This window comes from Dermacentor albipictus, chromosome 2 (assembly GCF_038994185.2).
Source record: "Dermacentor albipictus isolate Rhodes 1998 colony chromosome 2, USDA_Dalb.pri_finalv2, whole genome shotgun sequence".
Classification (NCBI taxonomy): Eukaryota; Metazoa; Arthropoda; class Arachnida; order Ixodida; family Ixodidae; genus Dermacentor; species Dermacentor albipictus.
In genome coordinates, this window is record NC_091822.1 from 126233507 (window position 1) to 126249986 (window position 16480).

The 16480-nt window shown below is 46.2% G+C and overlaps 2 protein-coding genes across 9 annotated transcripts in view; both read right to left on the minus strand.

Moving 5' to 3' along the window:
* Window positions 1–2091, minus strand: part of LOC139056092 (basic proline-rich protein-like) — a 56821-nt gene extending 54730 nt beyond the window's left edge. For all 8 annotated transcript variants that reach the window (XM_070533953.1, XM_070533957.1, XM_070533955.1 and 5 more), the window contains exon 1: window positions 2006–2091. The gene's annotated coding sequence lies outside the window, so the exon portion shown is untranslated. The remainder of the gene's footprint in view (window positions 1–2005) is intronic.
* Window positions 2092–6202: 4111 nt separating this feature from the next.
* Window positions 6203–16480, minus strand: part of LOC135895934 (uncharacterized) — a 71847-nt gene continuing 61569 nt past the window's right edge. The window contains exons 10-13 of the transcript XR_011512148.1: window positions 16154–16318; window positions 11712–11822; window positions 7863–7940; window positions 6203–6325 (exon numbers count right to left, since the gene is read on the minus strand). The gene's annotated coding sequence lies outside the window, so the exon portion shown is untranslated. The remainder of the gene's footprint in view (window positions 6326–7862; window positions 7941–11711; window positions 11823–16153; window positions 16319–16480) is intronic.

A 16480-nucleotide genomic window follows, 5' to 3' on the forward strand; every position in this document is an offset into this window, starting at 1 on the left:
ACTCTCCTCTTGTATTCCCATAACCTAAGCCGTATTCCCCCACTGGCTTGTCTCCAGCCGCCTTCTTGCCTACCCTGGGATTGAAGTCGCCAATCAGTCTAGCGTATCTTGTTTTGACTTTACCCACCGCCGATTCCACGTCTTCATGGAAGCTTTCGACTTACTGGTCATCATGACTGGATGTAGGGGCGTAGACCTGTATGACTTTCAATTTGTACCTCTTATTCCTGCCACCCTCTCGTTAATGCTATACAATTCCTGTACGTTACCACCTATATCCTTAGTAATCAGGAATCCGACTGCTAGTTCTCGTCTCTCTACTTATCCCCGGTAGCACAGGACGTGCGCGCTTTTTAGAAATGTATATGCTTCATTTGTCGTCCTAACCTCACTGAGCCCTATTACATGCCATTTATTGCCCGCGAATTACTCCAATGGCACTGCTAGACTCGCCTCACTAGATAATTTTCAAGCGTTAAACGTTGCCAGGTTCAGATTCCAAAGGTTTATGTAAGCTATTCTAAATACCCGCAATCTCGCAAACCAAATAGTTTCTTTTTCTTCAAATACAGATGCTACATGAAGCTTTCATATGTATTATGACACTGATATTGGCCTACTAATAATAGTATTTGCTGAGTGATGATAGCCTACCCATGCAAGTCATCTTAATTACCCCGGTCTGCTATGTAGAATAGGTGGTTTCCTTCCATTGCAGATGCAAAATGAAGCTTTCATCAAGAATATGTCCTTTAACATTTATATTGGTAACTTTGTCTTTTACTTACTCACTTCGTTACGTCGACAGTTAGCCTATTACACTACATTGCATTACATTATATCACATTACATTACAGCAAGATATAACAAGTAGATTTTTTTGTGTTGCACGTAGTGTGATACCTAGTTGGTGCAGACCAAACCCTAGGGAATTGTAGTATTCATGCTACAAGCCACTCATATTCACAGTTAATCTATTCCTCTAACAGCTCGCCATAATGTATTTTAGTTTAGCACTTTCGAGTTATCTCACCATACTGTGTACTTAACAGAAGAGGCGCTCAGAAAGCGGATCAGAAATAGACTATTGAACGTTCCAATGGAGTCCAAATTGAAATGGTCTAAAACTGTTATTAGCGTCATTCTAGAAGCGCATCGAATCCCTGTAAACAGCATGAGACCTGCGTTTCCAAAATTTAATCAACTCAAAGAAGGGCCACTCAGATCTTTGGCGCTGATACGACCTCGTCTTTTAATCACCAACGTTGATTTCGTTCTACGTTTGCACCATTGACGTGCTAAAATCTCCTGCGTTATCTCACCTCAAGACACGTCTAATTAATGACGCGCCACACTGCAATGATCACTCCTCTTATCATCTCACTCGTGATACAGCTCTCGCGTTCGTGAAGGCATCCTGTGCTATAAGACGTTACAAGTATAACCAGACGCAAGAATCCGAACGGATTATCAGCGCAATTTCTTCCCGCACGCTGTCGATCACTGCAACAGGGCACCTAGACCCTTTGCTAAAAGTGCCATTTCCAATATTATTAAAGCTAGTTTTCACGCTTTCTAATCCCCTGTGACAGAAAACTGATTATACAATTTAATCATTTTCTAATCACCAATCTGCTGACAAACTTTTTGCAACAACGCTGTTGTTACTGTTTGCAGTGACATTGTACGTCGTACTCCAGAAGTGTTCCTTCAGGAGTTGTAAGTAAAAAATAAACATACGCTACTGTACAATTACAGGATGCTTCGCGCAGATGCGACATTTTGCTGCTTTGTGTTTCATGCTAAAAAACCTTAGTTCCTAGTTACCGCTCGCCCTGCCCACTCTTTGGTCTGAAGTCGTGGTTCTTTTCCTCTTTAAGCATGCCGGATCAACTCGCCCGAGGTTCTCCCCTCTTCAAGACGAAGGTCAGTGCGGCTCGAGAATTTCAGGATTGTGCATCTACTGATGTGAACTACGAGGAAGTAAAAGCAGAGCAGTGCTTACCAGGAATGTCCATGACCACGACGATATCTTGTTGTTGGGCTGCGGAAATCACCAAGTGACTGTTGAGTCAGTTTGTGTCATTGAACGTGTATACCGTAGCTGAATTTAAAGACGTACAGAGGAGAACAGTTAAGTACATAGCTTCCGATGTGAATTTGTAACGGTTTATCATATTTTCTAGTCTTCTCACCTTTTCGGTGACACTGCGTTACCTTCTATCAATAGGAAAATTGGTGCAACACTATAGAACGGAAAATAATGGAGAAATAAATGCACCATCACGAAACACAGCTCCAGTAATAATAACGAAGTCAGCCCTATAGGCCCGGAATAATAAAGCTATCAAACGCCCCGTCCCATCACTGGCAAGGCACGCCTGTTCATCACGAGAGAGCGTCTGCTCGCCCTTTTCTTGTCAATAATATCACGCTGGTTTATGGTGGCCGATGCGATCGAAGGTACAGCATTTTGAAAGGAAAAAGCTGGCCACAAAACGCTATCGCATGACGGTGACGTGACACTGATGGGTCGGGGCGTTTTACGGCTGTGTGAATGGGCCTTACTGTGAGCCGTTAGGGAAGCATTACCTCAGCCAGAAAGTGAAACGAAAGGAAGGTTGCAACGCTTCTTAGAGAGAGAGAGAGAGAGAGAGAGAGAGAGATGGAGAGTGCAAGAAAAAAACACTTGTCTTTATTAAAATGTCCGGCTGGAATACGGTGTCTCCCTTTCACTTCTTAGCATCTGGAGGCGCAGCTGATGGCACAACGTGTGAAGGGGAGGCCTGGTTTTAAATACACTCCCTTCAGGCACTCCCTAGACGTTCTCGTAAGGCGCGGCTAATGTTAATGCCGCTTGATTAGTAATAATCTGATTTGCCCAAGTCCAACGCGCATGGGCTGCCGAAACCTGGATATCTCGAAGCGAAAAGGTTCGGTGATGCTTATGGTTAAGCTTATGATTATGCTTTATGATTTAGCCTATGGATAGGCTTACGGTTTAAATTATGGATATGCTTATGGTTTAAGTTATCGATCTTCTTACGGTTTAGCTTATGGTTATGCTTTATGATTCAGCCTATGGTTATGCTTATGGTTTTACTTATGGATATGCTTTGGTTAGCTTGTGGTTATGCTTTACGTGTGCCTTGTGTAGTTATGAAAATTGCTTATCAATGATATATACCATAAGTTATGCACGATTATTAAACTTCTTTATTCATCATTGTTGCGCACATTGTCTTGCGATTTCTGTACAACCATAAACACAGCTCTCTGTATCGGTAGTAATACTCTCTTCTCCTTCCGTACTGAATGCGCACGCCTATTCTCTGGCAAACGGTTATATAGTCGGCCTCCGCGATAAACACGCGCTTGCGGCGAACGTCAAATGATGACGCATAGAGCGCGGCAGTAGCCCCCTGCGCCGACGTCGAACACGCTTACGGAACCATTTCCGACATATGCTGGTTTGCGCGAAGCACGGTGTTGACTAGCGTAGTAAAGCTTTTCACTTCAATAAACAGATTTGCCCAAGCCCAACGCGCGGTCGCTGCTATCGCCGTAACACTATAGTTCTCGGTGCTTTCCCCTTGTACTTGGGTTTCAAGTAACGATGACGGGAGTAGTGCGTTTTTCCTGGTATAGACACAACATATGCTTCTTACCACAGTCGACCCTCAGCCCGCTAAGGACTGCTATTACCATAATGCTTCACGCCAGCGGTGGTGTACAGAACCTAGCCGTGGAATGCATATATTGGCTGTATATCGAGAAATCAATATTGAAGGGGAACATCGTTAAATTATTGGGTTTTACGTGCCAGAACCTCGATCTGATTATGAAGCCCACAGGAAACTAATGTATAATAAAGCACGTGAAAACTCGATATGCCAGATAATTTTTTTTTTTATTTTGCCGCCAGGAAGTGGACCTGCCAGGCGAGAATTCAGCGATATCCGTATTGTTAGGCTAACATCAACTGTGCGCGTACCGTGGAGCTAAGCTAAAAAAGACATTCATTTGGCTTTCACCTTATCCAAGGAAAAGGGAGCTTTTTGCGCCAAAGGAGTCAGAATTATATTTCTGCATGTTCATAAGTCATCTTACAAAAGGCTACCCTAGCAAGTCTATCTCAAAAGCAGTCCATTTTTTTTGTGTGCCCCTTTAAAGTGGACACGCATCAGACTCTATACTATCAATGTCCGTGTATAGAGGACAGAAAATTTTTACTCAATTTCCTCTTCCTTGCTCCGTGCACGCGCTTTGGTTTCAAGGTCATTCGTTGCACGAGTAAAATCGTAACTGTAGAAACTCAATATCCTGTCCAAATTACCTTGTACGAGAGGTTTTCTTGAGTGTACTCCGTTTTGCGCCGAGGAGCGAGGACACGCCACATGTTTCTCAATGAAGATGTTTATTCCTATCGCAACCGCGGCGCTGATGCCAATTAGGTCCCGTCGGCGCTTCCTTAAGTGACCCTGGAGCGATTATGACGATGTTGCACAAGCGTACTAAGTCGTTAGAGTACATCTTTCCGATCAATAAGTGCCGCGTTTAAGCGCTGCGCGTAAAGCACGTAACTTAATCTAATATTTTAAAGATTGACGTCAGTAGGGCAATCTATCCGATTGGCTATTCAAGTCACGCACGACATCGATTACTTTCCCAACACGTTCACGGGGAACAAATGTTGTTAGTAACCGTTGTAACTTTGGTTAACTTATTTCTGTAAAACAAGAAGAAAAAAGAGAGGGAATACACAACGACCACTTATCACTACACTCAAGCATTTCCGATACACAGCAAGTGTCGTCTGCTTGTATTACAATGCTCTCCGTGTTGTCGCGGCCTACGCAATCAGCGTTGGTCTCGAGCTTCCTTTTCACGAGCCCCATGGATCGCCCCTGTTACGTTGTGGGCTGCAAATCTAGCTATCGGCAACACGTCAAGCCGCGACATCGTGTCCAGCTGCAAGGCAACATGCGAGCGTAGCGGCCGCAGCGCTTCTCGCTGCCGGTATCCGATCGGCGCTAGCATCTACGCGTTTGCGGCCGTCACTTCACGCCGGAAGCTCAGTACCACAATAGGGAGTTTTAGCGTGCACGTTTATTCGGGTAAGCGCAAGCGGACTCGACGTTTTACGGGATGAGGGGAGGCGCAAACGTGAGCGCCCTGCATGGTGCAGCCTTCTGGCGGCACAGACCACAAATCAGACAGACAGAGAACTAATATGGCACAAACCAAGTGAAGTGTATTCTACGTTGCTGTTGTCCTTGATAATGTTTAAGATGTTTTGCACTTTGCTGCAGCAATAGCAGCTCTGTTGTTTGGCTGGTTACGCTTTCCTTCTCCAGATAGCAGCACCGTGCAGGTCGCTCACGTTTACGCTAAAGCCCCTTCATGACAGCGGTAGGAGTATGGAGGGTTTGTAGTATACGCCACCGCCCATCCTTCAAAACTTCGAATGCTCGCCAGCAGTTAACGGAATACCGGACCCCGTCGGCGCTTCTACGATATGCTCGCAACACGCGCTTCTTGGATAGCTCTCGCGGGGGAACGAAGGCCAGGCGACTAGCGGAGAGGTTGGAGAGTCACCGTGCGCTGGGTCCTAGACAACCGGAAATAGACGACACAACGTCACATCATGAATAGAACCAGTGAAGGCGGAGCTTAGCCTTGATTATATGGTGAACGGTATTCGGTGAACGAGCTGAGAAGAAGCATGGCTAGGAAGAAGGGCAACATTTAGAGTAGCTCTATCAATATGAAAGCTTCACTTGAATTGTTGCACAAGTGTTTTACTGTGGCTGTTCCGAACGCGTCGGCATGATTTGTCCAAACCGTTTGTGGGACCCTTTAAAAAGAAATTTAGGCACTTTCTAAAACAGTAAGTCTTCCCGAACAAGTTCACTAAGAATTGTAAGTTCTTCTTTCCACCCTCTGTTGAGAAATTATTCATGTGTGCACCTCAGCATTACACATTGGTGTAGTTCCTTCTAAAATAACCACATTCACAGCCGTTCTGTCTTCGCTGGCTGAATGTGCGCCCCCAATCGAATAACCTCGAGATAAATAACCATACCAGACTTGCTTAAAATGTTCACTTACTTTTCCGTTACGCTATAAGCCCTTAACAAACCTTTACTTGTACTTGATTTAGACTGAATTATGTCTTGATTTATGCATTTGATCGTCGAGCTCATCGCTTTGCGTATATTTATTTGTGGGCGGGGGCACTGGAAATTCCGAACGTAGTGAATGTTTTGGCGACCAAAATATTTATTATTCTTAACAATAAAGACATGGAATACTTACAAGTCGCCTGCAACCAAATGAAGAATGGGTGGCACATGAAAACAGATGCAGTTAGGCGCTACAACGAGTATACCATTGGTTCGTGCCATAAATACGCATCCCGAAAATGAAAACGCATGAAGCGCTAGCGATGTACTTAGCGTGCACTTTAACCAGTAAATCCTTCACAATGTTATGTACAGACGCTAAATTAGCCGCTAATACATAGTGTGGCTACAATAAGGTCCTAATCCATTTATCATGCTCGCTCTGTGGTCCCTGCGCATCTCGGTCCACTCCTAATGATAAGCGTCGTCTCTTTCGTGAAGGTGACACAAACACAAAACATTATGCTAGAGAGTGGTAGGTGCTCAGACGAGTTGCTCTATTACTTTTCGTCATCGTCTCTCCCTGCCTATTATTTGCGTATCCTTCACCTACCTATAAGTATCATGGCTCGAGCGCTCTTATCAAAATCGACCTTTCGGTTCTTCCCTGGCAACTAATCTCACTATAGTGTTACTTCAACGTTCAATTGCTTTGCACGTGCTCAATATGGTGAATGGTCTATCGCTTTGACCAGGCTTCCAGAAACTTATTTATTTATTCAAGTAACTCACAGGCTCCTTCACATGGGATCATTGTAGGAGTGGGACAATTTAAATGGAAATCGCAAAAGTACAAGAGTAAATGCATCGATTGAAGAAGAGCGTTATACAATTCTTTGCGGCAAACACCCCACATTATACTCTTAAAATCAAGGAAAGCAGTTATACATTTTTTTTGTTTTAGAAATGTGGCTATATAGAAACGGAACACAACTTGGCTCACGACTAAACAAGAGCACAGTTTCATACATGTAATACAACATTAGAAAACATTTTGTTTTATTAACAGCACATAAAACCAAAGATGTTAGGCAAGTATGCCGGTTATCCTGTCTTCAAATCCGTTCGTATCTGGTGTTTGTGACGTCCTCAGGAAGGCCATTCCAGTGGCTTATGGCACGTGAGACAGCAGGCATGTGAAATGCGTTAGTATGACCTCTATCTGCTCTCTCAGTGGCGATTGACCATCTTTCACAAACACACACCCTCATGGTAATTCACCGCAGAGGAAAAGTGACGTGGTAGTACAGTTTACACAGCGCAAACTGCAATATATCTACCACTACTCTGAATGACTCGCTCGCTCTCCGATCCGAAATTCTTAATCTTCATTCGCACAATCCCTTAGCAAGTCCTTCGGGTGCTGGACGAGTCCCGGTAAACAATAAAAGCTCATACCAAGATGTTTCAACTACGGAGACTAATAATAATCAAATTTACTCTTGCTCTCTTGCCTACCACGTGCCAGATAGACCTGGCGAATAAGTATGGTGGACACTTGAATGCTTGCCGTTTTTTTGTTTCCATACCTTATCCTCATCCACTGCAATATATTTCTCCTTAATAGTTATGGAAGGTTTGTCTTTTCACTACTTCTTGTATTTCACCCATACGCATTTGCACAGTTACGTAGTCCATCTTGAATGAGAAGTCACGACAGCAACATCTACCACTTACCATCATGTCCTCCTCTGCCATGTTTACTATGCTTCTGATGCCTCTGCCTCGGTGCTGAGGCGTGGTCTCCGTGGATGGCTGTGCGGAAATAGGTTTCACATCATTAGCCCCGTAACGTCATATAACTGCCCACTATAACTCCTGAGGTCAAATCTAAGTAACCGCCGACGCAAGCATCTGACATTGGCCAACAACCTTGTTCAGAGAGCACATTTAATCGCCTCATTTATTTGAAGTCTGTTATGTTTGCTTTCAAAGCGAGTAGCATAACCAAGCTTGACAGGTTTTTCTTATCTAGTTGGCGGGCAAGAGAGGACCGCGCAGGAAAGGAGAGGGTTTCGGTGCGACCGCTCTGGCGCACTCAAGGTGAAAACCGGATGATAACCGAAATGGTGCCGGCGTCTTCGATGGGTCCGCAACCTTTGCTAAGGTTGAAAATACGCGTGCAATAGGGAGAAAAACATATACGCTAAAACACACCCTCCGCAAACATGAGTTAGCTGAACTACATCGTATGCTTGGCGAAAGGGCTCGGCAGGGTTATGCTGATTAAATAATGGGGCTTTACGGGCCGAAACCACGACTTGATTATGAGGCACGCCGTAGTGGGCGACTCCAGAACAATTTGGACCACCTAGGGTTCTTTAACGCGCACCGAAATCTTTCGATCTCGATTCGATCTCGCACCGAATATTCGATTTCGCGACCTCGTGCTAAGCAGCCCAAGAGCATAGCCACAAGCAACCATGGCGGGTCAAAGTTATACTGCCACGCAAAAAAAAAGAAACGCGTAGCCTCCAAGTATTACAAAAAATTTTCTCTTTTGTTCGGAATATTATTGCACCTGCAGTGCACACACATCTGTTTAATGTGGTGAGTTCTCGCAGTTTTGTCAGGTCGCGTGAGAGACAGGCGAAGTGGGGACGACCAAAGAATTTTCGTCTTCCAATAGCGGTGGTATAACATCGACAGAGCTTAGAACTAATATTATCAGAATATTTTAGAGCGCAGCTCTTTGGCGTCCGTTCCTGGGTTTCGCGTCGTCGTCGGCGTTGTCGTCGGCCTCGTAACCAGCTCCGCCCCCCTTTCATCCCCCCAGCGCTAGCAGCGACCGACTGATACCGCTGGATGCCGCTGACGCCGCTAGAGAGTCAAGATAACGTGACTGCATAGAACACCGTCGCCGCCATGCAGAAAGAGGAGGAAAGGGTCCCCCCCCCCCCCCTGTACTTGTGTGGCGGATAGGGTGCTCTTCAGTTGCCGACGCGCCGGTTATTTCACGTAGGCCCCGGCACGTCGACGAATACGTGACCACCTTCCCACGGCTAGACCTGGTTCTTAGCGCTGCGGAAGCGAGGGTATCATATTGTTTGTGTCGGCATCAGCGGCGTTGTCCCTGAAACCAACTCCGCAGCTGGGGTTGACTCACTATCGGCGTCAGCGGCATCAGTCAGTCGCTGCTATCTCTTCCCTCCTCCCTTTATCGTGTTGTCCGCTTGCTGCGCGCGCTTCTGCCCCCATCGTTTGCCGCTGGGTGTACACGCCGCCCCCCTCCCCCCTCTTCCTGCGAGTCTCCGGTTGTCAAAGCGCCGGCTCGAACTTAATTCCTTTCTTCGCTCCTCCTCCAATGCAACCCCTGTGCGGTGGCAATCAGAGAGCCAGATCGGTGGCGGCGGATCTGTATATGTGCACCGCCCGAGCCGAAATTGCCGCTGCCGTTCGCCCTGTGCGGTGGCTATTTTGCTGCGCTCAAATTTCGCATTAGGAAGTAACGTAATCGTCGGTAATTTTTTCTTTACATTGTACGGAATTGTGATGCATAATCAGTGCATGCTCGTCATTTTGAGAAAGGGGGTTCTCACGGTTTTATGACTTCGTACGGATGACAAGCGTTGAGGGCGTGGCCCGAAAATTATCGATTAATCGCGGAGCACTAATGGCGCAAATGACATCGAAAGTGATTAGAATGGCTTTATGTTATATAGCGTCCTACCTTCTTTACTCGCTTTCGGTGAGCATAAAGCTTGGCGTTATATGCTGTGGCTTTGAATATACCAGCGGAGCGGAGTCAAAGTTAAATATTCAAATAAATACCCAAATTCTCGCTGGGTTCTATCACCAGCTTCCCGCCGTTGTTGCTCATCGGCAGCGGTGCACGTTCTGTTTAGACATGCGAGGTGTATACAGAATGTGATTCCCGTCCGTGTCAGCTGTCATACCATTGGCAACAAAATACAATAACACTCGTTTAATTAGACGTGTACTCGCTTTGATAAACCTTAGGGGGTGGAAATTATTCGTGTTTTTGCACTGCCCCTTGGTGCTTTGTAGCGCAGGTGTTGCTTTGTGACCTCAAACACTAACATTCATTCAATATTTTCGGCAACAATTCGAGACTGCCTGGATTTCCAAGTGACACGGCTGTGCCTTGACCGTCTGCAAAGGGGTTGCAGGGTTCGCACAAGAGAGAGACACAAAGAAGCATCTTGAAATGGCCACGCCATGCAACGTATAATAACGGCCGTATCCCACACCGCGAGCACACTTGATCTGCACTGCACACTGCATGCATGCTGGCCAAACCACGTTAGTTGCCATGAAAGCGGGTGCGCCTCGTGAAGTATCGGCGAAAAATCGACGCCGGCCCGCAACTGCTGGCAACTACACTATGAATGCGTTCTGGGGAAAACGCGGAGAAGGCGGCAGATGAAAATTTAAGACGATGATCAAAATGAGAACAAGGTGAAAGCAAGAGCTAACCTTTTGACAAGTGGACTTGTCTCATGTCATATGTCGTTATTATACATCATATGTCGTTATGAATACGTTATGTGTGACTAAGCAAATTTTCCATCATGAATACTTTTCTTTATTGCATGGACGCATCTGCCCGAAACGCCCAGACATCTCATTGGCTTACTGGGTCTTGAAGGCGGCGCATATAACAGACTGGTGTACTACGAACACGGAAATGTCAATATTTCATTTAGGTGTCATTGTTATATGCTATAAGCGCTACCCCCATGGGATACGTTGACCAAGTCACCATCCCCTCAATGTCTGATGTAGCAAAGACTAGTTTTGTTTTGCGTGAACCGCGGTGGAGATGCGACATAGTGTGGGGGGTGGTCATGCTGACGCTGCATGCTTGATTTCGAACTCAGTTCGCGGTATCTGAAACACGCTTCATGATTGCTCTTCGCAGTAGGTAACAGCACAACGGCCACCTGTGTCGAATCAGCGTCAAATATCTCGAAATATGGCGGCAAAAATGTGGTTTAATTACTTTCATGCAGCTTCGCACGCACATGACGCAACTTCCGGAGGGAGGATGCACCTTACGACATCGGTTGCTGTACTCCCGTTTCGTTCTTAAAGTGCAACGCTGTGGAAACGACGGAGGAAGTCCGGCCATCAAAATGTTTCACAGCGCGCTCTTCATTGAGATGTATATAATCTCTTGCAAGCGAAACGATAATGCTCGCGAGCCTGGCGCAACAGCCGGCAAGCTAAAAACCCGTCAAGGATAACAAGAAAAAACAAAATGATCTCCAACAACTTCTAACAGAGATTGTTGCTTATTAAGGCTGAACTTTCTTTTATTTATAACTGAACTAAAATAGGGAACATTTTCTCGTATTTGACGGCAGAAACGCCGAAATATTTGTTATTGTGAACGCAGCCACCGCCAAAAGGGTCTGCATCGCATTCACAGCGTTGCACGCAATGCGTGAAACCCAGTGTAGTAATCTTAGTTGAAAGGCAATGTGGCAACGGTAAATGTACACAGTTTGTCACAAGTACATAAGCACGAATCTGTTTGGCTCCACAAAAACGTCGTATACTCACGAGGACCCTCATGCCTACTGGTCGAGCTTGTAGCCGCCGTTGAGCTTGCGCCCGTCGTTCCGGTGGAGCGCGACGTCAGAGCGGTGGTGGAGCCCGCCGTCGTAGACTCCGCTGCAGGATCAGGCCACGGCGGAATGCACTTGTTACTGGGTAGCCAACTGACATGGTAGCCAACTGGTTGTGTGCCACTTTCTTATTGCGCCTAGTCCTTTCTTTTTGTTATTTTATTGTTCTAGCATTGAGAGTCTCAAAGTACGATCAACTCTACGTGTGTGAAGTGTGTGTAGCCAGTCACGTGGTAGAGGTGTACATATATACATATACTGGGTGTCCTAGCTAACTTTAGCCAGAGTTTAAATATATGCAAATGCCCTGTAGCTGGACAGAACAAAAGTAATGTTGTCTTCCGTCGCTTAGAGATGCTTAAAGTATATTTTACATCCGCCTAATTAGGTAATTAGTTTTAATTATTTTCTCAAATTATCAAATATCATAATTACATTAAAAGTGTCAATGAGAAAATTGCAGAGCGACACGAAAAACTCCCGATACAGCTTTCAGTTCCTCAATACGTGCTATATAAAAGGTTTTACCGAGCGTGGAAAAAGTCCGTAAATGCACGCAAAATTGCCGCGCGACTGGCCGCTTGAGGCACTTTGGGTGAGTTCGCGGGCTTTTTTCACGCTCGAAAAAACGCTTTTATGTAGCACGTATTCAGCAACTTAAACCTATATCGGGAGTTTTTCATGTTGCTCTACAATTCTTTTATTGACGCTTGTTCTCTAATTATAATAGTTGTGAAGTTAACTTAGACTAATTATCTAATTAGGCGGAATAAAAAAATTGAGTATCTCCAAACAACAGCCAACAATATTATCTTTGTTCTGTCCAGCTACTTGGCATTTGCATATTTTTTAACTCTTGCATAATTTAGCTGCGGTACGCTTTATATGGGGGGAGGGGGGGTGTGAAGCACCTAGTTCTTCTGGGGATCCGTTGTTGAATAAGTTGGAAAGAATTTTGTGGGCGCACGCAGACAACAACAAAAAAATGATTTCAACGTTACGGCCGATGTCCGTCCGTAGTGCAACCGAAGGTGGTCGGCTCCTGACCACTGTTAGTGGCACTTCGATCTTCGAATAGTTAAGACGTGTGTCGAGAGAAATTTTTACCAACAAACACTTTGCGATGTTATGGATCGGAGACCCCGGAGGTGCGTTGTAATGCGGCGCATTTCTTTAGAATTTACCGCTTAATCGTCAATGATTTCTTTCATAAAGTGAATAGTTTTCTTTGGCTTTCTTAACCGTTTTCGGGGTAGTTCGGTGGAGCGACGGAGGTTGATATCGGGGAAGGGAAGGCGAGGTATCGCGCCAAGAGAAAGAGAGCGTGCTCGCGGGCTACCGATTTGCGAAGAGAGGCGGAAGGAAAAAGTGGAGGGCTGTTTAGACTGTCGTGCGTAAGCCCTCACGTGACCGAATCGAAGGGTTGTTCGCTTACATATACAATCACCGTCAATGTTTCCTGCATATCGTTTGGGGAGGAGTGACGGGGGTAGGTAAGTTAGGGGTGTCTCAACATACTGTCCATATTCGGTGGCCTCCTAAGAATGTGGTGGGAAGCCTTCTGCCTCTGCTATCAGCTGCAAGATGCGATCGAATAGTGCAGCGACAAATACGCCGTTCTCCAGGAAACATTGTGTGCATGCGAACACCATTTCTGATTTCTATGACGTCACGACTGTGACGAGCTTTTTCGACGTCGGCGTCCATCGGGAACTACGTTTTGCAGTGCGGATAAAGGCACGAAGGGGCAAGTACGTTGCAGTTCTGTGGTTGAAATTTCTAAACACTTAAGTTTTCAACGACAGTATGTGGTTCCAAAATACCACAACTTTGTTCGTCTTGAGCTGTACTAAGTTAAGGCATGCAGCCAAGTCAGAAGTGCGCTCAGTAAGACACGTACTTAGGTTAGGAGCGTAAATGGTTGTGTCGATTAATATATTTGATAGTCTTTATTTACTATTCTGAACGATGTGCGAAATATGAGCTAGCGTTTAAAATCTATGGAGTGATGAGCCTGGCGTGAAGCGAAACGGCAAGCTTATAAGCTCATACATGCTTACATTTAAGCCTTTTCACTCATGGCAGCAGGAAGATGGTGCTATGGAACCACTGTGCAAACGCTTTCAGCCTGGTACTGTCAAGCGGGTGCTAATACAGTCAATGAGGTTGTACGCTGTGTCTCGCCAGAAGCTCAGGCAGCCACACCATTCAATAATGAGAAACACCAAAGGGTGATAGCATACTAATATGTCGATGGAAACGTATTTTTTAAAAACTGTATCTTTAAGTCATGTGGCGTAAGTCAAGTGTCGGCGAGAACGAATGGCAAACGTTTTTTATTTCTTTTTTGCCGACATGTCTGCACTAACAGATGAAGAGCAATTTCAGAATAAGTATATGTACTTAAGCTATGAAGGAGAAAATTTTCATGAAGCTTGCTGCTTTGTCTCTGGCTACTGTAGAAAGCAATACAGTCATTTACAATAAACAAATAGCTAGACCCCAGTACACATTGACAGAACCCATCTATCCCAGCCATATGGTGTGAAAAGTCGCGAATGTCTTTTTCTTTTCTTTTTTTTTTACCCACCTCGCTATCGTATGTTTTCAATTTTGCCAAGCATCCTTTCACGGTATAAGTTTGCACGCGACATCCCGCATGTAGCTTTTCACCGTGATGCTTCTCCACTATGGAGCCTAGGATGTCACGTCAGTATATCATTTTCGCTGGCACGGGTAACTTGCTTCCATAGGAGCAGGAGTCGCTTAAGGGATGCCCCAACCCTCGCTGTGTTGGAGGGTGTTGGAGACACGCGAGGCGCCAAAAGACGCAGCTGCTTAGTTCAGTAATAAGGGGGCCAAGGATTTCGGTCTAAACACTAAAAATCATTCTGGCATGACTGAGCATTTGCGAAACTATTTTCATGAATGTCCCGGCGAGTGGTTAACTTCTAGAAAAGAAATAATGGGCGAACTTTTATTGTTACCTTACGCATGCTGAAACCCCATTTAAGCTGCGTCAGTGCTACGTCGCGGATTTCTGAGACCTTTTTGGTATTAGGGCCTAAAATTCGCAAAGTATTTGGCTCGGAATGCAATGCAGTCCACCTTTAGCAATGAAAAGTTAACAAGAGCCGAGCAGATTTCATCAGAACCCATAACGCAGGACGAACTGGCGCGGGAAATTAAAGGCCGTATCACGTCTCAACACGGCCAAGGGCATTAAAAATCGGCCACGAGGCAACCCCATCCATCCATCGGGGCCTACCGAAGCGCAGTATTGAGACCCACTGCTGAGGGGGTCCACGAAAGGCGCCCCTTACCACTACCCGGCCGCCTGAACTAATGATGAAAAGGGAAAATATGTGAAATATTACCTTGGGAACGGCTTCGACCTTGGATTCCCCGGGTGCTATACGGCCACCTATTTCACACCATCGGAGGTGTGAGTTCATCGGTGGTAGGAGTGCATCGTTGGTGTGAGTGGTGCAGAGCGATGCCACATCATGGGTGGGGTATTGCGACCGATTCGAAGATCGTGACTGACGTGACACAGTCATCAGATTCCCTAGTCAACTCGCTTAGGAAAGACCATGGTATTAAAAGCGCAGGCCTTTCGTGCAGTGATAGCGACGTGTCCATATGTGAACACAGAGGTTTAACATGCTCCTGCATGAAGTGGGTTTCCGTTACTCTCCGATAACTGCGTCTAACTAATCTCAAGTAAACGCTTTTTCCATCGTTCCTACTACCGGACGTATTCGTCAATGGGCTTGGTGTTTTACGGGCCCAAGCCCCACAGCAGAGGCAACACCACCCGTATTTCGTTTTCGCACCTTTTCTTCTTTCCAAAACCTCCCCTCAGTTGACAGTGGTCGCTGTGATACTGCAGAATCGCAATATGCCAATGCAGCTTCACTTGATATTTCTGTTTAGCGTCCCTTCAAGGGGGACCGAAATGACGTGGCCCTTTTTTCATGACGGCGGCTTCTACATATCGGCAAGATTCATACGAGAGGCCGGATGGCCGCTTCGGTCTGCGGATGACCGCAACGCGGCGCAGGGCCACCGAATCACCGTCTCCCACAAGAAAGGCGCTGCCCAACTGCTCTGCCGCACCATTCGTTGCAGCTCAGCCACGCCATGCTCGTGTGCGGACTGACTGCTCCAGCTCCAGCAGACTCCAGCTTAAATTCCGCTTCCGCGGGCTTACGTAACTCGTAATTGTCGACGGACACAGCGGGTGATGCTCGTACTTATGCGCTGACGGCATTCTGATTGTTTCTGAGCCGAACACTACATCCGCATGACGGCATTTTACACGCAAATTTCGGCTAAGGAACAGCTCAGGTCGCATTACAATGTCAGGCAACTTACCCATGGAGGCGTGGCCTAACCGGGTTTCTCCTGGAGTGCAGCCCCGAAGGTTCTCAGTCAGCGGCCCGGAATTCAGCACGACGCGGAAGCGCGTGGCACACGTCGTCGATGTCTTCTTCTTCTGCTTCTCGTTCTCGACCTCGTGCAGTGTGGCAGCGCATCAATCTAAACACGTTGCATCGCATAGACATATTGGCCTGTAGGTAGGGGCAGATGCGGGGGGGGGGGTGGGCACTTGCCCTCCCCCTTATCCCTGTCAAAAGTGAGGGGCACAGTAGGCTGTTTGCCCCCGTACTTTTGAAAGCGGCCACTTTCGACTGCACGCTT